Below are 22,340 nucleotides of genomic sequence, written 5' to 3'. Positions count from 1 at the left end.
ACCTTAAAAATGACTTCTAATAAGGCAAGTCACTAGATTTTCATGTAACCAAAACAAAAACCTAGCAGCTTATAAATATGCAGCATATACAAATACATGGAAATTATAACTTATGGAGTGAAGAGTAATTTTTCTGGTAACAGAACAAAACTTTAATATAAACGTTTATCACTTAACATCATTCTCCTAAATATTTTTTTAAAAGAATTGGCATTTACTGACTGAACTAGGACGTAGTGTTCTAACACACTAGGATTGATTAAAATCAGAAAACTGATACGTTTTAGTTGATATTTTTAGAATTTTTTTGTTTAAAAATTTGAGAGTAGGAGAAATATAGTATTTGTTTGGAAATATTAAACATTATAAGTAGACAAAACTTTTATTTATTTAAGAAAAATTCGAGCCAAATACTTGAAATTCAAAATATAAACTTAGTTATAATTTGTGTTCATTTCACCGGTTAAAAAAAAACTCTGGTCAGTACATTTTTTTAAAAAAATAATAGTAAGTCACCTCTATTTTGTGTAATTTTTCTATTCTCTTTCTTTAGTATAGATAGAAACCTATTGCCTTCCTGCTGAGCGTATAATTTCTGAATCTAGACGATGTGCTGTCAGCACAGTGAAGCAGGAAATTATTCTCCTGTGTCAGCTGCTGCTGTTAAAGAATAAAGAAGGTTTGTGGTAGGATGCATTTCTATTATCTCTACTCACGAATCTTATATGACATGCAAATAGATTTCAAAATCAAGAGAGTTCAAAGTGTTTAGTAAAAAAAGATAAAAAAATTCCAAGCGTATTTTAAAATGTTATGCTTTTTTTTTTTTTTTTTTTTTTTTTTTTTTTTTTTTTTTGAGACGGAGTCTCACGCGCCCAGGCTGGAGTGCAGTGGCGCGATCTCGGCTCACTGCAAGCTCCGCCTCCCGGGTTCACGCCATTCTCCTGCCTCAGCCTCCCGAGTAGCTGGGACTACAGGTGCCCGCCACCGCGCCCGGCTAATTTTTTGTATTTTTAGTAGAGACGGGGTTTCACTGTGGTCTCGATCTCCTGACCTTGTGATCCGCCCGCCTCGGCCTCCCAAAGTGCTGGGATTAAAATGTTATGCTTTTTATGTTTCAGTGTTAGTAGTCCTCAAACTTATTCAGCTTATTCAAGTAATAGAGCAGGGATCCCCAACCCTGCTCTGGTCCGGTCTGTGGCCTGTTAAGAGCTGGGCCACACAGCAGGAGGTGAGCTGTGGGGCCAGCAAGCGTTACCACCTGAGCTCCGCCTCCTGTCAGATCAGCAGTGGCGTTAGATTCTCACAGGACGGAAACCCTATCGTGAACTGAGCATGCAAAGGATCTAGGTTACTTGCTCCTTATGAGAATCCAATTAATGCCCAATGTTCTGAGGTAGAACAGTTTCATCCCGAAACTATACCCCACCCTGCACCGTGTTGTCTTCTGCTGTAATAGAGCATTTGGAAATTATATTCTTCGGAACACTGGACGTGTTAGTACATTAAATTTAACACTGGTTGAAGCAGCAGCAGTAATAATAATAATAGTTATATGAAATTTACTGTGAGCCAGAGATGGTTAAAATGACACGCTTTTCATATATCAGCTGAATTAGTTCACACAATAAATATATGAGGAAAAGATGGCACAAAGATGAATTTGCCCACATGGTGTGGGTGTATTCCTTTATATATGTGAATGAGTATGTCTGGTATGTATATATGTTTATGTGTGTAAGTATATATATTTCTAATATCTATACAATTAGAGTCAGGGATGAGATTTCCTTACATTCCATCCCCAAAGTCTGTGCTTACAACTATCACGTTAGGCAAATATAATTTTATACAAAATCTGATAGATTCTATTATAGTATACGCAACTGGTGGGAGTTATCAAATATTGAAAATTAAATAAAATCTCAAAATGAGGCAATTTTATCCCTTAAGCTAATTTTTCTACTAATTGAGGAAGACTGCTGTTACTTGATTTTTATCCCCAAAAGCCTCAGGAAATTATAGAACACCACTTTGACAGTTTCTTTATGTGACATAGACAGAAAGCAAATTTATATTTTCTTATTCAATAAAACCTTCATTTTACTAAATTTATATAATCACTGATTTCAGTAACACATTTCCACAACTTTGTGGCAGATCAAACTATAATCCTTTTCCTCTGAGAAAATTATTTAAAGACATGCATTATTAAATATGACAAATCATGTTATAGACATTTTTAAAGAGTACTAAAAAATTCATGTACCTTTCAGGCATCCTTAAAGTAGGGAGATAGTCTTAGAGTCATGATATAAGTTTGGTATATGATCTGTCTTGAAACATTATATTTTAGTTGATATATAGTAGATGTACATATTTTCAGTATATACATTAGGTACATGTTTACAAATTATACAAAATGTATTAAATTACAATAATTTATTACAATAATTTAATGCATACAATTTAATATATTACAATAATTTAATACATTTTGTATAATTTGTAAAGTTCATATCAGTGTAATCAGGATATCCATCTCCTTAAATATTTGTCTTTTTTTTTTTTTTTTTTTTTTTTTTTTTTTTGAGACGGAGTCTCGCGCTGTCACCCAGGCTGGAGTGCAGTGGCCGATCTCAGCTCACTGCAAGCTCCGCCTCCCGGGTTCACGCCATTCTCCTGCCCCGCCTCCCGAGTAGCTGGGACTACAGGCGTCCGCCACCTCGGCCGGCTAGTTTTTTGTATTTTTTAGTAGAGACGGGGTTTCACCGTGTTAACCAGGATGGTCTCGATCTCCTGACCTCGTGATCCGCCCGTCTCGGCCTCCCAAAGTGCTGGGATTACAGGCTTGAGCCACCGCACCCGGCCAAATATTTGTCTTTATGCTAGAAATATTTAAACTATTCTTTTGTAACTAGTTTGAAATATACAAAAGGTTATTAAAGTCACTCTACTGATCTGTCAACCACTATCAAACTGTATATTTGTACCCATTAAGCAACCTCTTTTTATCCCCCCACTCAACCCTTCCCAGCCTCTGATAACCAGTCTACTCTCTGTCTTCATGAGATCCACTGTTTTAGCTCTCACATATGAGTGAGAACATGCATTATTTGTTTTTTTCTGTGCTTGGCTTATTTCATTTACCATCATGACTACCAGTTCCATCCATGTTGCTGCAAATGACAGGATTTCATTCTTTGTTATTGTTGAATAAACTTCCACATATATGTGGTATAGAATCTATCTTGAATATCATTCATTGATATTTGGATTTGTAAATGTCAACAACAATTAATAATAAGAGGATCTCATATAAAAAAACTGTCTACATCATTTTAGAATGGCATTAACCTTTACAGTTAGTCCATTTTAAAAAATGGTGGTTAAATAACATTCCCAGAGTTGTAATAACCAGTGTTCGATAAACGATGACAGTAAGAATAAATTCCACATTTGTTAGATTCCAAAAGGGACTTTACTGATACTCTTTAATGTGACTACCAGTATATTTTATATTTTTCTAAAATTGATTACTATTTCTTTTTTTAGGAAAGATGCATTATAGCCACAGAAGCGACAAAGGAAAATTAAATAGGAACATTATATACAGTAGTGATTATACCAGGAGTATGGAGGAATCTACATACTTCAGAGAAATAATTGCTACTTTTTTTTTTAACTTGGAAAACTGCTTCTTTCTTGTTGAAAATTTATCTCAAAGTTAATATAAAATTATCTTCTCCCTATAAGTTTTCTTTTGCATCCAAGTGAGGTGCATGATATGTAGGCAAGGAGGGGAAATTATCCTTGTGTTCTTCTAACCAAAAGTGTTCTGTTTTACTTTGCTCAAATAATATTACCTTATTCCATCCTAATATAATTATGTAGGCTGGAGAATTTTAGAATGATATAAACACAGTTTGAATATTTTTAAAAATATAATCTTACATATCAATATTGTTACGTCCAATGCATTATCTGGCTTTCTGAAATGAAAATAGCATTTTGTTAAATGTTGCAAAATGGCCTATCTAAACCATTTTTAAAAACAACCTTCCTATATAGAAATTATACTTTTATTGAGTTTTATGTCATAGTTTGTCATAGAGTATGTCATGGATTATTGACTATTACTGAAAAAACAATATTTTTGCACTTAAATTTTTTTTAATTTACTTCTATTTCCATGTAATTATCCTAAATCCTTTGCTTCCTGACCCTCTTAGTAGAAGAACTACTTTTCTTTAATTAATGGACTATTTTTTAGAGCGGTTTTCAGTTTACAGAAAAAATTTAGCAGAAAGTCCAAAGTGTTGCCATATATTTCTTTTTGTCCCAACTCCCTCTGCTCCTAACACAGTGTTTTTTTTTTTTTTTTTTTTTTTTTTTTTACTATTAACAACGTATTATTAACTACTTTGTTTAGCCATCCACCTGTGTTGAAGGACATCTTTGCTTCCAAGTTTGGACAATTAGTGTGGTACAGTTGTTATAGCTGATGAGCCAAAATGGAGATACTCTTATTAACTGAAGTCTATAATGTATCTTGGGATTCACTCATTATGTTGTACATTTTTATATGTTTTTACATATATAAAATGACACGTACCCATGTCATTATATATTTCTAAAAAGAAAACCTCCCTGTTTTCTACCTGTTCATTCCCCCTTTTTTCCCTCCAAGGCACCCTTGGTAACCACTGTCATTTACTGTCTCTATAGTTTTGCCTTTTCCAGATCATCATTTAGTTGGAATCATACAGTAGGCAGCATTTTTAGATTGACCTTTTTTTTTTTTCATTTAAGGTTTAAGGTTCCTCTTTGTCTTTTTATGGCATGTTAGCTCATGTCTTTTAATCATGAGATAATATTCCATTGTATGGATGTATCACCATTTTTTTAATCCATCCACCTGTACTGTAGGACATCTTTGCTTCCATGTTTGAACAGTCATTAATAAAGCTGCTATAAACTTTTGTGTGCAGATTTTCCTGTAGGCATATGTTTTTGATTCATTTTTGTAAATACCAAGGAGCATGATTGCTGTATGGTATGTTAAAAGTATGCTTAGTTTTGTAAGAAACAGTTAATCTGTCTTTCAAAATGGCTGTAGTGGGCCAGGCATGGTGGCTCATGTCTGTAATCCCAGCAATTTGGGAGGCAGAGGTGGGCAGATAGCTTGAGCTCAGGAATCCAGGACTAGCCTGGGCATCTTGGCAAAACCCTGTCTCTACAGAAAATACAAAAAACATAAAAAATTAGCCAGTCATGGTAGCATGTGCCTGTAGTACCCAATACTTGGGAGGCTGAGATGGGAGGATCGCTTGTGACCGGGCAGGATGTCGAGGCTGCAGTGAGCAGCCTGCACTCAAGCCTGGGCAACAAGGAGAGACTGTCACAAAAATCAAAATGGCTCTACTATTTTGTATTCCCACCAGTAATTTCCTTCTGTTGTTCCACAACCTCACCAGCATATGGTGATGTCGGCATTTTGGATTTTAGCCATTCTAATAGGTGTGTAATGGTATCTTATTGTTGTTTTAATTTTCAGTTCCCTAAAGAGATAGTATGTCCCCACAAAATTGATGTGTTAAAATCCTAAATCTCAGTACCTCAGAATGTGACCTTATTTGGAGATGTAATCAAGTTAAGGAAAAGTTATAGCAGTAAGTTTGAATCCATTATGACTGGTATCCTTATAAAAGGAGAACTGTGTACAGAGATGGCATGCAGAGAGAATGTCATGGGAACATGGACTGCCATCTACAAGCCAAGGAGAGAGGCCTGGAAAGATACATCCTCAAAAGAAATCACCCCTGACAACACCTTATTGCCCCTTATAACCTCCAGTACTTAAGCCACCCAGTTTGTAGTGCTTTGTTATGACAGTCCTAATATACATAAGATATTGAGCATCTTTTCGTATGCTTTTTTAACATCATTTTATCTGTTTAGTGAGGTGTCTTTTCAGACCTTTTGTCCGTATTTTCTAATTGTTGAATTGTGAGTGCTTTTTTGATATTTTGGATACTAGTACTTTATGAGGTATGTGTTTTCCCCTATCTGTGGCTTATCTTTTCATTCTCTTAATAGTGTTTTCCACAGAGCAGAAGTTTTAATTTTAATGAAGTCCAACTGATCAATTTTGTTCTTACATGGATCTGCTTTTGGTGTGGTATCTAAAACATCATTGTCAAGCACAAGGTCACCCTGATTTTATCCTATGTTATCTTCTAGGAGTTGTATAGTTTTATCTTTGGTGTATTTTGAGTTAATTTTTGTGAAAGGTTTATGATTTGTATTTAGATTAGTTTTTTTTTTAATTTTAGTTTTTGATATGTGGATATCCAGTTGTTCCAGCACTATTTGTTGAAACAAACTATCATTGCTCCTTAGTTACCTCTTCTCCTTAGTGAAATTACTTAATTACCTCCTCTCCTTAGTGAAAAATCAGTTGACTGTGTTGATATGGGTTTGTTTCTGGGCTTTTTTTATTTCTGTTCCATTGATCAAGTTGTCTGTTATTTTATGAGTACCACCCTGTCTTGATTACTATTGTTTTATAAAGTTTTGATTTGGATAGTGTCAGTCTTCTAGCTTTGTTCTTCTCCTTTAATATTCTGGGCCTTTTGCTTTTTTTGTATAAAGCTTTAGAGTCAGTTAATTGGTATCTGCAAAATAACTCACTGGGATTTTGATGGGTATTGCATTGCATCTATAGATCAAGTAGGGAAGATCTGACATCTTTTTTTTTTTTTTTTTTTTTTGAGACGGAGTCTGGCTCTGTCGCCCGGGCTGGAGTGCAGTGGCCGGATCTCAGCTCACTGCAAGCTCCGCCTCCCGGGTTCCCGCCATTCTCCTGCCTCAGCCTCCCGAGTAGCTGGGACCACAGGCGCCCGCCACCTTGCCCGGCTAGTTTTTTGTATTTTTAGTAGAGACGGGGTTTCACCGTATTAGCCAGGATGGTCTCGATCTCCTGACCTCGTGATCCGCCCGTCTCGGCCTCCCAAAGTGCTGAGATTACAGGCTTGAGCCACCGCGCCCGGCCAGATCTGACATCTTAACAACAGTGAATCTTCCTCTAAGTACATGGAATAGGTCATTTACTTAGATCATCTTTGATTTCTTTCATTGGAATATTGTGGTTCTTCTCACATAGATCATGAGCATATTTCATTAGTTTTATATTGAACTTTTTATCCTTTTTTGGTGTTAGAACAACTACTTTTTGCACAATTATAAGAAACATTGACATAAGTCTTAGAACGAGCCCCGATAATTGTGTGATAACAAATTATAGTAGCGGATTATTTATTCCTGGTTGACATAAGTGATAGCTGTTGTTGAATTAAATATTACTTATGCTAGAAAAGCTTAGAGGTATTTCATCACAACTTGATTTTTTTCAAGTTATGTAGGTTGATATTATTAAGTAACAGTGAATTAACGTGTTAGTTTGGATGAATTGAGTTTCCATTATTTTTCTTACACTTTTAAATTTACTTGTAACTGATATTTCTTTCTACATCCTGTGAGAAAGTAGAGTAGAAAAAAGGTATAAATTTAGAACTTAGTTTTGTAATTTTGACTCACACTTCATCTTCAGTGTGTTGTACCTCTGAGAAGGAATGACTGATGAAATGATAAAATATGTGTTGAATATACATGTCATAATTCAGGATGATAAGTAATTGTTAAATGAATGAGAATATTACATGAATAGTTATAAACATCAATGTAATAGAATTCTGTATTCTCAAAAGTGTGACATTTAAAAAGAGACAAGGCCATGCATAATTTAGTCATGTAAAATACTGATACCTTAATTTATCTAAAAGGAATTGCCTGATTTTTAAGAGAATGCCCATTAAATATTAATTTAACTCTTAAATGCCTGGAGAGAGCATGATTCCATTTTGTGGAAGATTCTGTTATTAAAGTATGAGTCAGAGCAAAATATTCTCTAAAATTGTATTTTAGGTTACTGCAACATGAATATTGAAAGTGTTCCTGTAAAACAAGAATCCATCTAAACTCTGTTTTCTTTCTGTTTTAGTCTTTCCTTCTGTAGAGCCTTTTTTATCTACAAGCTTCTAAGTTTGATGTCTTATTTAGGAGATATTATGTTTTAGCTTCTGTAAAACCTAGTATTTTGTACAAATGCACAAAATATATTCATGTTATTTAATTGCTTAATATTACTGTTTACAAATAGACAAATATTTCTGTAGCTTTTATACACAAGGAAAAACGCTAAGAAATTATCTACAAAATAGCCATAGTTAGGTAATTGCTGGTTGTTCATAAGAATAATAAATAAGAATATGATAATTTAGGTATTCAGCCTAGTATTCATAGAATGTTTTAGAGAAATGAATAGTCAAAATCACTACCTCGTTGGTACTAACCATTTTATAATACAGTATGAATTGGGATGGAGAATTAAGTGGGAATGGGAACATGGAGTGGTTTTATTTTTCTCCAGTGTGACCTTTTTTGTTTACGATTAGTCAAATCATTCTTTTTTGTTTCTTTTACTTGTCTGAAGATGATGTCATAGATTCCTGGGCACTTTAATTTAATCTGACTTTAATGTAGTAAAGTCAGTTTAACTTGAATTTTAACCTCATAGCCAACTTATAACTCAATTTCTCTTCTTTCAGTCAATATAACTTGGACTTTTCTGGGAGATTATAGAGTGTTGGGAGAGGTTGAAGTCTAGTCATTCCCTTTGCTCAATCCAGTAAGTGGAGAATGATCTGTGTTTTTTTTTTGTTTTGTTTTGTTTTTTTCCCCTCTCATATACCTATTTCTCCTCCTTTGTGCTGATGATGTAAGGGGAAAGGTAGAAAGAGAAAAGACTTTCTTATGTAAGTAGTACCTTTTGTTCCCTTTTTTCTGTTTCTGCTCCATTGCCTCACACTGACTAGTCCTTCTTTCCTTCCCTTCCCTCCTTCCCTCCCTTCTTCCCTCCCTCTCTCCCTCCCTCTCTCTCCCTCCCTCGCTCCCTTCCTTCCCTCCCTCCCTCCCTCCCTCCCTCCCTCCCTCCCTCCCTCCCTCCCTCCCTCCTTCCTTCCTTCCTTCCTTCCTTCCTTCCTTCCTTCCTTCCTTCCTTCCTTCCTTCCTTCCTTCCTTCCTTCTTTTTCTTCCTTTTCTTTCTTTTTTTTCACCCAGGCTGGAGTGCAGTGGTACAGTCTTGGCTCAGCGCAGCCTCTGCCTCCCAGTTTGAAGTAATTCACCTGCCTCAGCCTCCTGAGCAGCTGGGATTACAGGTGCACACCACCATGCCCAGCCAGTTTTTTTGTATTTGTAGTAGAGATGGGGTTTCACCATATAGGCCAGGCTGGTTTTGAACCGTGGCCTCAAGTGATCCGCCCACCTCGGCCCTACAAAGTGCTGGGATTAAAGCTTTGAGCCACCAGGCCGGGCCAAGTCCTCCTTCTACGAGGACAGGAGATGATTACTAGCTCTCTGATGGGGCACATGTACACAACTTTGGTGGGGAGTGTGGGGGTTGTTTTTGGAGTGTCATACCAACCATTTCTGAATTGTCTTTTTCTACTCTTTCTCCGTTTTTACCTCTCCAGTACATTCACAGCTTCTGGCTGCTCGAGTCCCCATCACCTGAAGGCTCAAGTCCAGCTGCTTTCACTTCACATTCACTACACTCTTTGCTTTTGCAGAGAGGGAATCCAATTATCTGTACCCTGTCTTCCAACTCCATGTCTTTTCTCCCTCTCTTCAAATAGGCACAGAGAAGGGAAGTGGGCATGGGATAATAAGCAAGTCTAACACACAAGCAGAGGTCCAACTGAGAGATGAGATACCAGTCTTCCCTTTTTACTAATCTTTTAGATGAACTCTCGCTTGATTTGGACTCTCAGCAACAGCCCTGTTCAGCTATATTAAGTCAGTGAAGCAAACTCTGATGATTGCCTCGTAATGGGGACAGGAGAAGGCACTTCTGGATAAGGAGGAACTAAGGAAGGTAAAGATGTTAAAGTTATGGAGGTGGAGTTGGCTCTCATTTGTTTAAGTCTGTCTTCCAAATATAAAATAGTTGATAGATGCCTTTGTTCTTAGCCTTGGGTTCTAATTGCCAGCCCCTGGGCAATGGGGAAAGTGCTACCTGATATCTCATTATATACATTTTACCAGTCTTGCCTAGTAGTTTTATTCCTCCTAGCTACAGTGAAGTTCATTCCACTACAGCTGCTGTTGTAACCCTTTTAAACAGGTTATATCATTCCCTCAGTCAAAATACTGTAGTGACTTTCTAAAACAGTAAAAACAAAAAACAAACCCAAAGTCCATATTAAACCTTGGAAGGCCCTAGATGATCTGACAGCAGGTTAAGTTTTTGATCACATGTTCCTATCTCAGAGCTTTGCTATCACTCTACCATCTGCCTCTGTATGTGGTATTCTAAAACTCCAGAAAGTAGACTCACTTCATTTCATTCTTCATTTAAATAATGCTGCTTCCTTAGTGTTCTCTGAATACACTTAAAATAGTATATTTGTTCTCTTCCCATCACTTGCTTTATTTTTGGTTTATACACTAATTTTCATACATTACATTGTATATTTAATAGTTTATTATATCACTTATATTAACATGATTCTCAAGAGGACAGGACATTGACTTCTTTGTTCACCACTTTACCCAGTGCCTAAAATAGTCCTTGACCCATAGGAAACAATGGATTTTTTGTTGTTGAGTGAATAAATGAATCAATGAATTCTAGCTATTAGATTCAATCTTTAGAAAATATATTTAACTTATCCTTCATTATTTACTCTTCCAGTGTTCTACATAGTATAATTTTAATTTTTATCACTTTTATTATTTCTAACTGTATATTCCCATTATCATCACCCCAGTTGAATCATCCATACCTATAATTCATTTTCTATGCTGTTAGAATTATTTCTTACACAATATTTACTTAAATGCCACTGTTGGGGTAAAACATTCGAAGATTACTTAACATAATTGGTCCTGTGCCTATTCTCCTTCTCTTCATGGTTCTTACATGGACTCTATTCCACTCACATCCTTTTCATTGCAGTATTCTGAATGCTAAACTATGCTTCTCTTTACTTCTGTGCCTTTTTACATAAAACCTACTGCTATATATATATTTTTTACTGTGTGAATACATAAATGTAACTTCTATGAGAAGAGTAGAAAACACTCTTTACATTTGAAGTCGTTAGGAACCACCTGTATAGTTGTTGTATGCTATTGTTTTATATGTATTAACAAGTCTTTTTTCTCACTGAGTATCTTTAGAATTTGTTAAGAATTTACTTGTCATTTTATAAATGAGTATTTAAGTTACCACAATCTTGAGGAGCATACACCATTTTGTAATACTGTTTTGTAATATTGTGAATTATTTTAAAGGTGAGGATAATCCCTTTCTTTTTGGAGGATATGTATGTATGAATGGTTATTATATCTTTATATCTACAGAAAAATACCTAAAAGGAGTAGAGAAAATGATTCATACAAATAAAAGTATTATGTGCATTACTTTTTTAAAAAATGTGATCCCCTGCTAGATTCTTCAAATTTAGATTTTTTGGTTTGTATGTTGTTATATAAATAAAAGACTGATAAATGAAATGACATTATTTATATAAAGTTTAAGCAAAATGTTTACTATATCTGACTCTATTCCAAGTCAATACAGTGTGTGAGAAGGGACCAGTGTGTCTTTTTGAGAAATGCAGACTCCAGAGGTATGTGGCAGGATTCTAAAACTTATACTTAACATTTTTATTTTGAAAATAATGCAGAAATGTATAGTTTGTGATATTGATCTATTTTAGAAGACATGGCTAAATAAAAAATAATATTATGAAATTATGTAGCAGTAAACAAAGGTAGAATCCCATAGTTATTTGAGGTAGCTCTTTTGAACAATTATTGCTATTACTGGTAATAATAGGCCAGGTATTATATCATGTATCTGATATGCATTATTTCATTTTGTAGTTGGAATATCCATTCAAGTTACTATTATTCATTTTACATGAGAAGAAACAGCTGCTCATTTACACATTTAATTTAGAAGGATTACTTCTGCTTGTTCTGTTGGGTTTCTTGAGTATAATTTATCAAAGTTTCTTAAACTACATGAGAGGTTACAGAGCCCTTTAAAACCTAACAAAATGTTATGGCCCATTTCCCCTGAAAATGTGTGTATGGACTCACATATTTTTATTTTACTATGCAGTTTCCTAGAATTCCTAGAAATCTTAAATTTCGTTTGTGGACTCTAGATTGGGAATCTCTGTTCTATATCTTTTAAAATAAAGAGCCACATCTTGTCACTTAAGGAAAATAATTTACATATTTACACTATGCTTTATTATAGAAAGAATTTAAGAAAGCTGAAAGAAAATTGTCAGCTATCTCTCTAACTCCACTGAGTATATGCCAAAGTAAATAAATTCTATTTAATTAGCAAGTGAGATTCAGAAAAGTTTGACATATGGTATGCTAATGGTCAGGTTTGTTGGACTTTGGCACAAAGCATCCTCAGTCTGTTTCAGAAAGAAACCTAGGTGCGAATATTTTGAATAATGTAAAGTTACCTCTTCAGAGTAGTATGTACATAGTAACTTTTGTGCCTCAAGCTGGGAGATGAGATAGTACCTTACAGCCTTGTGATTCAGTGATATTTCTCAGAGAATAATTATTGAATTTGATTTTCTGATTCCATCAAAGATAAATTATGTGGACAGGTTGTTGTAGTAAAAGCAGAATGTGGTAATAATTTTCTGTACTAATGAACTAAAGTGATCTTAAACTTGGTTGACTCATTGTTTATATGGGCTAAGGACGAAGACTGTGTTTAGGGTCTATCTTAATTTGATTTTGGAGAAGAAAAGTTGTATTTTTATAAGACATCAGTTGAGGACTAATTTCATAAAATTATTTTTAAAATATAAAGTCATTTGGAATTTCAGAATAACTTTTTAAAAATCCGTTTTAGATATTTTAATGTACTTGTGCTTCAGTTTTGATATCTTACCTATTTTGTTTTTTTCCCCCTTGAATTCTCATTGGAACCAAAAACATTAATTAGCTGAGCAGAGTAAAGAATCTTGTTGTATATGTTGGCCTGGTTTTAGGTAAATTTCTGTAGAAATAATGTTATAAATCAATATAAGTATTTGGGTTTTATTTTTTAACATACACATATGTTTTAACATTTGGTTTATAGTTATGTTGTGAATTGAGTAAGTGTATTTCTGCCTTTCCTGCAATCATTCTTAGCATTCAATTTTTAAATGAATGATAGCCCATCTGCGTAGGTCTCTGTGACTGAGTGATGTATTCTGTTTTGCTGTGGCAAAGTTTTCAGACAGCCACTTTGTTCTTATATATTTTCATTTTCTATAGTACTTTTCATCCCTGTATATATGTACAGGAGTCACTTCACCCACCACCGAATTGCAGCCACTTCTGAGGTGGAACGCAGCAACTGTTTAACAGCGCACTTTCCCCTAGGTGCTGACAGCTGCAGAAGAAATTGTACATGATGCTGTACAGAAGGTATTTCTCCACTGTGCCATCTGCAGAGTGAAACTGACTAGGAGTACTACATAGACTGTAAGTTTCTTGTGTACCTGCCCTAGACTGGAAAACCCAATAAGAGAAAATAACAAATAACTGGGAAACATCATCTAAAAATGTATTGAGGTCAGTTAAACTTAGTGCTGCTCTCCTTGGCTCTAAATTTTATTTTAAGATCATCTGATTGGTATGAAATTAAATAACAAATAGATGGATGCACTCCTTTTTATTCTAAAAGCAAATGAAACTAAAATGCTTTTATCAATATTCTTCACTTTGAATGGAACTTAATCATATTGTTTTTAAATATTTTTAAGTAACCAAACCAATGTTATAAAATTTCAGAGCCATGTTGTTAAAATAGCAAAAAAAAAAAAAAAAAAAAAAAAAAAAAATTGTAATTCACCAGGAACGTCTTAATTAGCTTTGCTTCCAGTGTTTTATGTCTTGGTTTTAATACTTTCTTTTGGAGTTTTGCAGCAAAGCCAGTTTATGATGAACTAGTTTTGATTCTTAGGATTGGAAACACCAAATTTGACTTCTTTTTAATTTTTATTCTTAATTTTTCTGAGATGAGGTCTCGCTCTTTCACCCAGTGTGGAGTATGGTAATGTGATCATGACTCACTGCAGCCTCAACCTCCTGGGCTTAAGCGATCTTCCTGCCTCAGCCTCCCAAATATCAAAGATAGCCTCCCAGCTATCAAAGTAACTGGATGCTTGCACTATAGGCATGCACTACCACACCTGGCTTTTTCTTTTTTCTTTTTTTTTTCTTTTTAGTTTCTGTAGAGATAGGGTCTCACTGTTTGAGACTAGCCTGATCTGGAATTCCTGGCCTGAAGCGATCCTCCCACCTTGGTCTCCTGAAGTGCTGGGATTATAGGCGTGAGCCACTGTGCTCTGCCCATTTTTTTTTTTTTTCTTTAACATTTGGGGAGGAAAGCAGGGGAGAGAAGAAACAGTAAATATTTGAACTTCCGCTTAATGTAGTTTTAGTCTCTCCCATTTAATTATTTAATGAGGTTTTCTTTTGTAAAAGCACTTTTATAAGAGTGCTATCTTTTGTAATAGTTTGGCATGTTTATGCCTTATAAAATAGAGAAAATATCATTAGAAACAGCTGTGTCTGTTGTTACACAATATGATACGGTATATTATATTTATTATTTTAGGGTTTTTTTAGTCAATAGTATGACATTTTATCTCTTTTTTGCTACATTTATAGACTGCTCTATGTAAAAAAAATTAGAATCTCAGACTTCACAGAGTCTTAATCTTATTCAATATAATGTCATTTGGTTTAGGTAACCAAATGTCATAAGTTAAATTATATTGTGCACATATCTATGTTTATAGATTCTTAGTCAAAACAGATAAAAAATAACTTCATTCCACAGTTTGTTTACTTGTAAAATGAGTTGGGTAGAAGAAATGATTTTCTAGGGACATTTAAAGTGTTTTCTGTTTAATTCAGGGTTAGGAGTGTATGTATTTAGAATTGTACCTTACCAAGATATTTGGGCTTCAGTGACTTTGTTCTAATTAGAGTATTATTTGTGTTAATTAAATGCTGAGTGATAATGTTTTAGAATCAATAGAGGGGGTTGGGTTTCCTACAAAGATTTTCAATTATCTATCTAATTTTGTAGTGTAGATAACTCCACTGTTTTGAAATGTAATTTTTGGACAATGCAGCACAGTTCTTAATATCTTATTCATCATGGAAGCATAAAGTGAGTAAGAATAAAAGGCTTTACTTACACCAAGTGGAAATTTACTTAAAGGTTACCAAAAACTCATATTGTAATGAGGCTTACCCCCTTGCATAGATTTAGTATTTCATTTAATAGTCAAAGCACTAAAGAAGTAAATATCAATACTTAAATATTTACAGTTTACACATAATGTACCTATGTATCTCTAGCCAAGAGAGTATTTTTATCAATATAGGAAATATTTGAATTGCTATAATTGATTCTTTGGCACTTTCTACAGTGTTATTGTAAGTATTACTTAATCCCATTCATTTTATTTACTGAAGTCATCATTATTTGACAGAATAGATTATATGTTTTATATATTAAATTTTGGTTGAAAAGGTACAAACTGTACCTGTTTTGTGTGTCCTAGTATCTATTTTTAAATTATACAAGTTATTTCTTATATTTTAGACTTTATGTGGATGATATAAGTTTGGCAACTTGATTCAATATTTAGTCATATGAATCTTGTACTTTATTATACCCGTAGTGTATGGGATTTGAAAAAGAATCAGATGGGAACTTTTTATTGAATATACTTCTGTATTATTGAATTTAATGAAAATATACTGTTTGTGTAATCAAAAATAAACTCTTGGTGGTTCAGTTAAATTATTTATTTGGAACATTTGTTTAGTTTTTTAGAGTTTATCACAATTTCATAAAATAGATACCTCTTATCTCTATTGGTGATTTTCAAAGGGCCTTCCTCATGCTTTGAAAGGCCAGAATTGTGAGCAGGATTATTACTTAATTAGTACTCACTTAATAATTTTGGAATTCAGAAATAAATTATAGGTTATGAATAAAGTTTAATGAAATATTTGTTTTCCATCTTTTCTCATCATAATTTTCTATTTGTAATAGGAAAAATGAAACAAATGCATAAGTTATATGAATTTATTTTATTTTATTTATTTATTTATTTTGAGATGGAGTCTCGCTCTATTGCCCAGGCTGGAGTGCAATGGCACGATCTCAGCTCACTGCAACTTCCGCCTCCCGGGGTCAAATGATTCTCCTTCCTCAGCCTCCTGAGTAGCTGAGACTACAGGTGCATGCCACCACACCTGGCTAATTTTTTGTATTTTTAGTAGAGACGGGGTTTCACCATGTTAGCCAGGATGGTCTCGATCTCCTGACCTCATGATCTGCCCGCCTCGGCCTCCCAAAGTGCTGGGATTACAGGCATGAGCCACTACACCTGGCCAAGTTATATGAATTTTTAAGTACTTATGTATGAATGATATATACTTACACCTCTTGTGATAATGTCCTGGCAACATCTAGCTTTCCATTAGAAGCTTTAAGAAGAGCTACTAGAACCAGCTGAAGAAATAGTGAAATTGGTGAGAAAATAGGAAACTATATGGCAGTATATTTTTCATTGCATAATTTATTCAATTTAAACTAATTTTAAAGAACATACATTTTAAAATAGAATTTTAGTCCATAATTTTTAATTCTCAGATGTTCTCAGTTTTACAAAATACTCTTTTAAATTAGGTACATATTTTTATATCCATCTCAAATAGATTATATTTTAAATTATTTTTCTTATCAGATTTATCTGAACAAATTTTATTTGTTAAACGAAACACCTTCAAATGTTTTACTGTAAGTAATAGGGAGATGATTTTTCAGTGTAGGATTAGGTGGACAATTCTTTTTACCCTAAGTCGTCAGTATTTGAGTTACTTCATTTGATAATCAAGCTTTAGTATTTCATACATCATTTCTTGTTATCCAAAATATAATTTATATTCACAGACTAATATATGGAATTTGAATTTAATTGTTTTAGAATTGAAAAATGAAAAATTTTTTTTCTAAATGGTTTCCAATAGATTAGTGGAGGTATAATACTCATATCTTTGCTTTTCTTATTTTATATATCAAATGATTTATGCTTATTTTTATAAATTTTGCAGTTATTTTTCAATACATTGAAAATTTTAAATGTATAAGTTTGCATAAAAGACTACTGATGCCAGAAACCTCATTATCTTTAATTAATCTTAACTGAATTAAGCATTTATTACTTTAAAATTTTTCTATAATTCTGAAATTTCTGTATGTCTTGTGGGTAAATGTGTGTGTGTATATATGTGTATATCATCTTTCTAATGTATTTTCTGAAGTGTGGTCTCGAATCCTGACTGCCACTTTGTAGGTATTAATCAAGTGTAAATTGCTTAACAACTTTAAGGTTGTTTTTTAAATCTGTTAATTGGGAATCATTTCACCTACCTCACAGGGTTGTTGTGAGGAAAAAACAATAAAACATATGTGAAAGAGTGCTTAGCATATGGATAGATGTGCAGTGTATGAAAATGAGTGTTACCAGATCTTCAGTGGCCCCCATTTTCCTCGGGATAAAATCCAAATTCTGTGTCATGGTGTGTGTTCTGGCTTGCCCTTATGTCTTCAGCCCCATTTCTTTCCTTGCAAACTGCACATATTGATTTATTGATACTATAGTCTTCATAGTTCCCAGGATATATCATGCTTTCTTTTTGACTTTTATCAGAATGCACCATTCTTTTAAACTACTCACTTTGTCCCCTTTATCCCTAGGCTACTCTCCTCTGTATAACTCAGCCTCATCTCTCAGGCTTTGCTTTCTATTGCTTCTGCACTAAGATGTCTTCTGTCCCTTCTTCCTCACTTATATATTTTCTTGGATGATCCTTCTACGTGATCCTATGGGCTGTGTTTATTCTTTTCAGCAATTATTGCATGTAACGTAACTGCCTTTGTACTTGTCTGTTTCCTCTACTAGATGTAAACTTGGAGAGGGTGGAGCCTGTCTTATTTGCCATTTTCCTCCACTACTTAAGAGTTTCTGTAACTCAGGAAATATTTGAACATTTTATAAATAGATGTGTTTCCCCTAAACAAATTCTCAACATAAGTAATATGAGTACTACTCCTTAAATAAAGCAATTTGGATTCTATATTTATAAAATGTATTTCCGGTCCCACAATAATCATAACAAAATGATGGCCATATAATTGGTCTCCTTTGCCCACCATTTATCACTCTAATGGGTTTATTAGAAAGACTCAGGGTGCAAGCAAAGTTACTTTATTCTCTCTAGTCACTTTACACACAATTCCATTCTGAATATTATGTTTTCTACCCCTTGATAAAATTCTGTTTAAGTGCTGTTATTTCCATATCTTCTCTATTCTTGCTTTTCTGCTGCTGCTTGCTTTTTTTCTTCTCAATTTTTTTCTTTCATTCTTTCACTCCTCCTTTTCTCACTCTGGCATTTTAAAATAGACTAAATTTTCAAGTAATGAAGAAAATGTTTGATACAGTTTTAAATTCTCCTCCAATGTAAAATGTCTTTTCTACATCAACCTTGCTCAAAGAGGGTTTAAAAACCTGAATAAGGAAGGAAATAGGTTGGTCAGCTAGTAGGCTTTTGCATTTTTATTATTATTATTATTATTATTATTATTATTATTATTATTATTATTTTTACCTCATCTTTTCACCCTCCTCACTGTGCATCACCTCGATTTTCTGAAGTTTGGGGATTAGAAGCAGGGAAGAACTAATTGGTAGTAAAGATATGTTGGAAGTCTTAATGGGTTCTTCTCTTGCTTTTCTGGATTCATCAAAGACTTCTAGTATTTGGAGATAACCCAACTATAATTCCTTGATGCAGTGGACACCTTCTTTGTCTGTTTTTGACTACCTTCCTTAGTTTCTGACTTTCTGGTTTATCTCTGTCCTATTTGTTTTGGAGTTATCTTGTTTTTTGTTTTTTGTTTTCATAGTCCTTTAGGTAAATTCCTTTAAAAATAGATTAGCGCTAGTTCCTTTCCTAGGGATTATCTGTCCCATGGGAAAACATATTTCTTTACTCCACCAACCTACCGAAGTACTGGCCAATTCTAAAATAGTAGCCCAGACTGAGGACAGGAGTCTTTAATTAGTTACCGGTCCCTGAGTGCCCAATTCTGAGTGTGTCATTGTGCTACTTCCTTCTCAATCAATCTATAGGCTCCCTTCCCTCAGTATATGTTTATAGTTTTTATTTGAATGGTGAGCTAAATATAGCCTGAGCAATTTTTGGCCACAGTCTTACCAACTGTTGCCTAGATGATCTGTCACCTCATTTCTAGTACATTGAACTTGTTCTCAACTTTGGATCATCGGCTGAAAGTGAGATAACAAGAAAATTCTTGTTTTAATATCCTGTTACACTACCATTGTGGCATTGTGGCCGTAATAGGAAGCTTGCTTTTCTATGAATGTCCCTCCATTTCTATAATTCCATGCCTTGTCTTATGCTGTTCTGATTTTGGGATGTCTTTTCTACCTTTTTATTTTCTGGGGTATTCTACCCAGTCTTCAATGTCCAAGTTAGGTAAAGTCTTTATTAGTCTTGGCAGATAGAATAAATATTTCTCTCTAGTGTGTTCTCATTAATACTTTGTTTCATGTGTTATATTACTTGTAGATATGTCTGTCTCTCTGACCAGATTATGAGACAGATTTTGAGACAACAACTGACTTATTTATTGATGAACTCCTTGTTGGTTAGCTCCTGTTATGTGTTTAGGACATTATTTGCTTAATTAATTAATCTCTTCTGAACACTCAGATTGAAGTTTGTAAAATTGTTAAGTAATTAATGCTTCTATCTCCTTATTTATTTTTCTCCTTGTTCCAAAAAATGTTTGAGGGAGCAACTGTTAGTTTTTATGCCTTTTATCATATTTTTTGCTTTTTGAATTTTTAATTTTTATGGATACCTATTAATTGTACATAAGTATGGGGAATATGTGAAATTTTGATACATTCGTAAAATGCATAACGATCAAATCAGGGCAATTGGGACATCCATCACCTCAAGCACTTATTTCTTTGTGTTAGGAGCATTCCAATTCCACTCTTCTAGTTATTTTGAAATATATGATTATTATTTTTTAACTCAATCATATTTATTCTTAGGTAAATTTATTTTAGGTTTTAGTTCTGGTTTGGGCTAAATTAATTTTCTCCCATTTTCCTCTGACTTCTTTATTTTTCTTTCTCTTTAAACTTCAGTCTCTGTAACTAACTATGATAAATAAAGATAACTAGATAATTCAAGCAGCTTCAAGTTGCAAGTAAAAATAAATAATTTAATTTAATAGCTGTAATGATCTGTCACCTCATTACTACTTTTTTTTTTTGGCCATTGCAAAATTTTCTGTTTCCTTTTTAAATTCTTCAGGGTTTCAGATTCCATCTTTAGATACAGTCAGAAATGATGAAAAGACAAGTTATTGGTCATAAAAAGGGTTGGTTGTAAAATAATAATATTCCTATAACAGAAAATTAAATTGTTATATTTATTGGGAGTAAAGTTCTGTTTCATTCAGACATTATCCTGTTATTTTTAGTGATTACCCTAAATAAATTGTCTCAATTTGAAATGCAGTACCAAATTTCTGCCATTCCTCAAGAGGATAATAATTCAGTCTTTATTGCTGAAAGTTAGTTAAAAGTAGAATTATTTAATACATATAGTCAGGCAAATTAGTAAAAATTAGATAACCAAGAAATCCAAAAATCATTTTAAGTAGAGAAAATTGAAAAATTCCCTCTATTTAAAACTTTTCTTTTACCTGGAAAGTTCCAGATGAGTACAGCTAGTACACTAAGAAAAGAGAATACATTTTGTCCCTTCAAATCACATTGCTAAAGGCTGAAAGATGATAAATCAACTTGCCATATAATAGCCCAGTGATCTTTTTTCTTCCTTATTTTCATGTTGTTGGAAATATGAAGTTTTTAATAGCTATGTTTACCTTACCTACTAACTTGCACCAATATGACTGGTGACATTTTAATATTTAATTTTGATAATTTTATCTGTTAGCACTTACTGACTTGGGAATCTTAGTGAATGGACATTCTGACCTTTACATTAGGTTAAATGTTATAGATGGCAGATCTCAGGATCAGCTAAATAAGGTGCCAGATATTATAATATATAATATATATGATTTCTTATGTGCAGTCATACTTCTTATAGCAATAACATTTTGTGTTAGTATTTTCATAAGAAGAAACAAACTACAAAATATGGCCAAGTGATTCTCAGTTTTAGGTATCAAGAAACATTGTTTATTCCTGTGATTTTTCCTGCTCCTCCACCCTTGCAATAATTCAAACATTCTATTTACACCATCAATAAAATATATTTTTCTTGTATTTTTCACTTAGTTTAAGGTGAACAGTGATTTAGGATGGAACTTTGAGATTAGGAAGAACAAAATTCTATTTTTCTGTTTTTGTGAGCATACTCGGGGAAACTAAAATGCAATAGACTTTTTGGCATGCATCTAGTATGTATCAATTATAAATAGGAAAAGTGATACCTAAAAATATAATTTCCTAAAGTATGCCACCTGAAATATATTTCTTTTAAATACTTGTTTTTCCCTTTCTTTCCTTATAAATGGCTCATTCGGTTTTTGAATTGTGATCTTGTATAGGACTTTAGAAACCCTTTTTTAGTGGGTCCAGTAAAATGTTAAAAATTAAGTAAGTGATTAACTATAAATTTTTTCATATGCCTTGTTCTTTATTTCATATGACTAATACTAGATTGTGTTCCTATACAAAATACCTTACTCATGTTACAGGGAAAGTGCAAATAAGAAAACAGCCATCAATTGATATTTGTTTTTTATACTTCTCTTTGCAACTACAACTTCACATTTTCCAACTGTGCTTCAAAGTATGACAGATTCAGCCTGCCTGAAAATAAACCCAAATCAGAAGTTCGCTATTCTCATTCTGCCTTCCAACCCCAATCATTCTTTGCTTATGTCTTCACTATATACTTGTGACTCTCTCCTCTCCTTTTACTTAAATATCATCCAATTTTTTTTCTGGATCCTAATTATTTTGCCTTTAAGATTTGTCTTGAATTGGTATGCTTGAATTGGTATGTCTTGAATTGGTATTCTATCT

The 22,340-nt window shown here is 33.6% G+C and overlaps 1 protein-coding gene across 7 annotated transcripts in view; it reads left to right on the top strand.

The window, feature by feature from the left end:
• Positions 1–22,340, top strand: part of NOVA1 (NOVA alternative splicing regulator 1) — a 153,437-nt gene that overhangs the window by 35,397 nt on the left and 95,700 nt on the right. The window contains exons 1-2 of one of the 7 annotated variants that reach the window (XM_028850539.2): positions 9,862–9,994; positions 13,531–13,632. The gene's annotated coding sequence lies outside the window, so the exon portion shown is untranslated. 7 annotated transcript variants of the gene reach the window in all.

The sequence above is a fragment of the Macaca mulatta genome, chromosome 7 (genome assembly GCF_049350105.2).
Source record: "Macaca mulatta isolate MMU2019108-1 chromosome 7, T2T-MMU8v2.0, whole genome shotgun sequence".
Lineage (NCBI taxonomy): Eukaryota > Metazoa > Chordata > Mammalia > Primates > Cercopithecidae > Macaca > Macaca mulatta.
The sequence above is the reverse complement of the archived record's forward strand: the minus strand, read 5'-3'. Positions and strand labels throughout refer to the sequence as shown.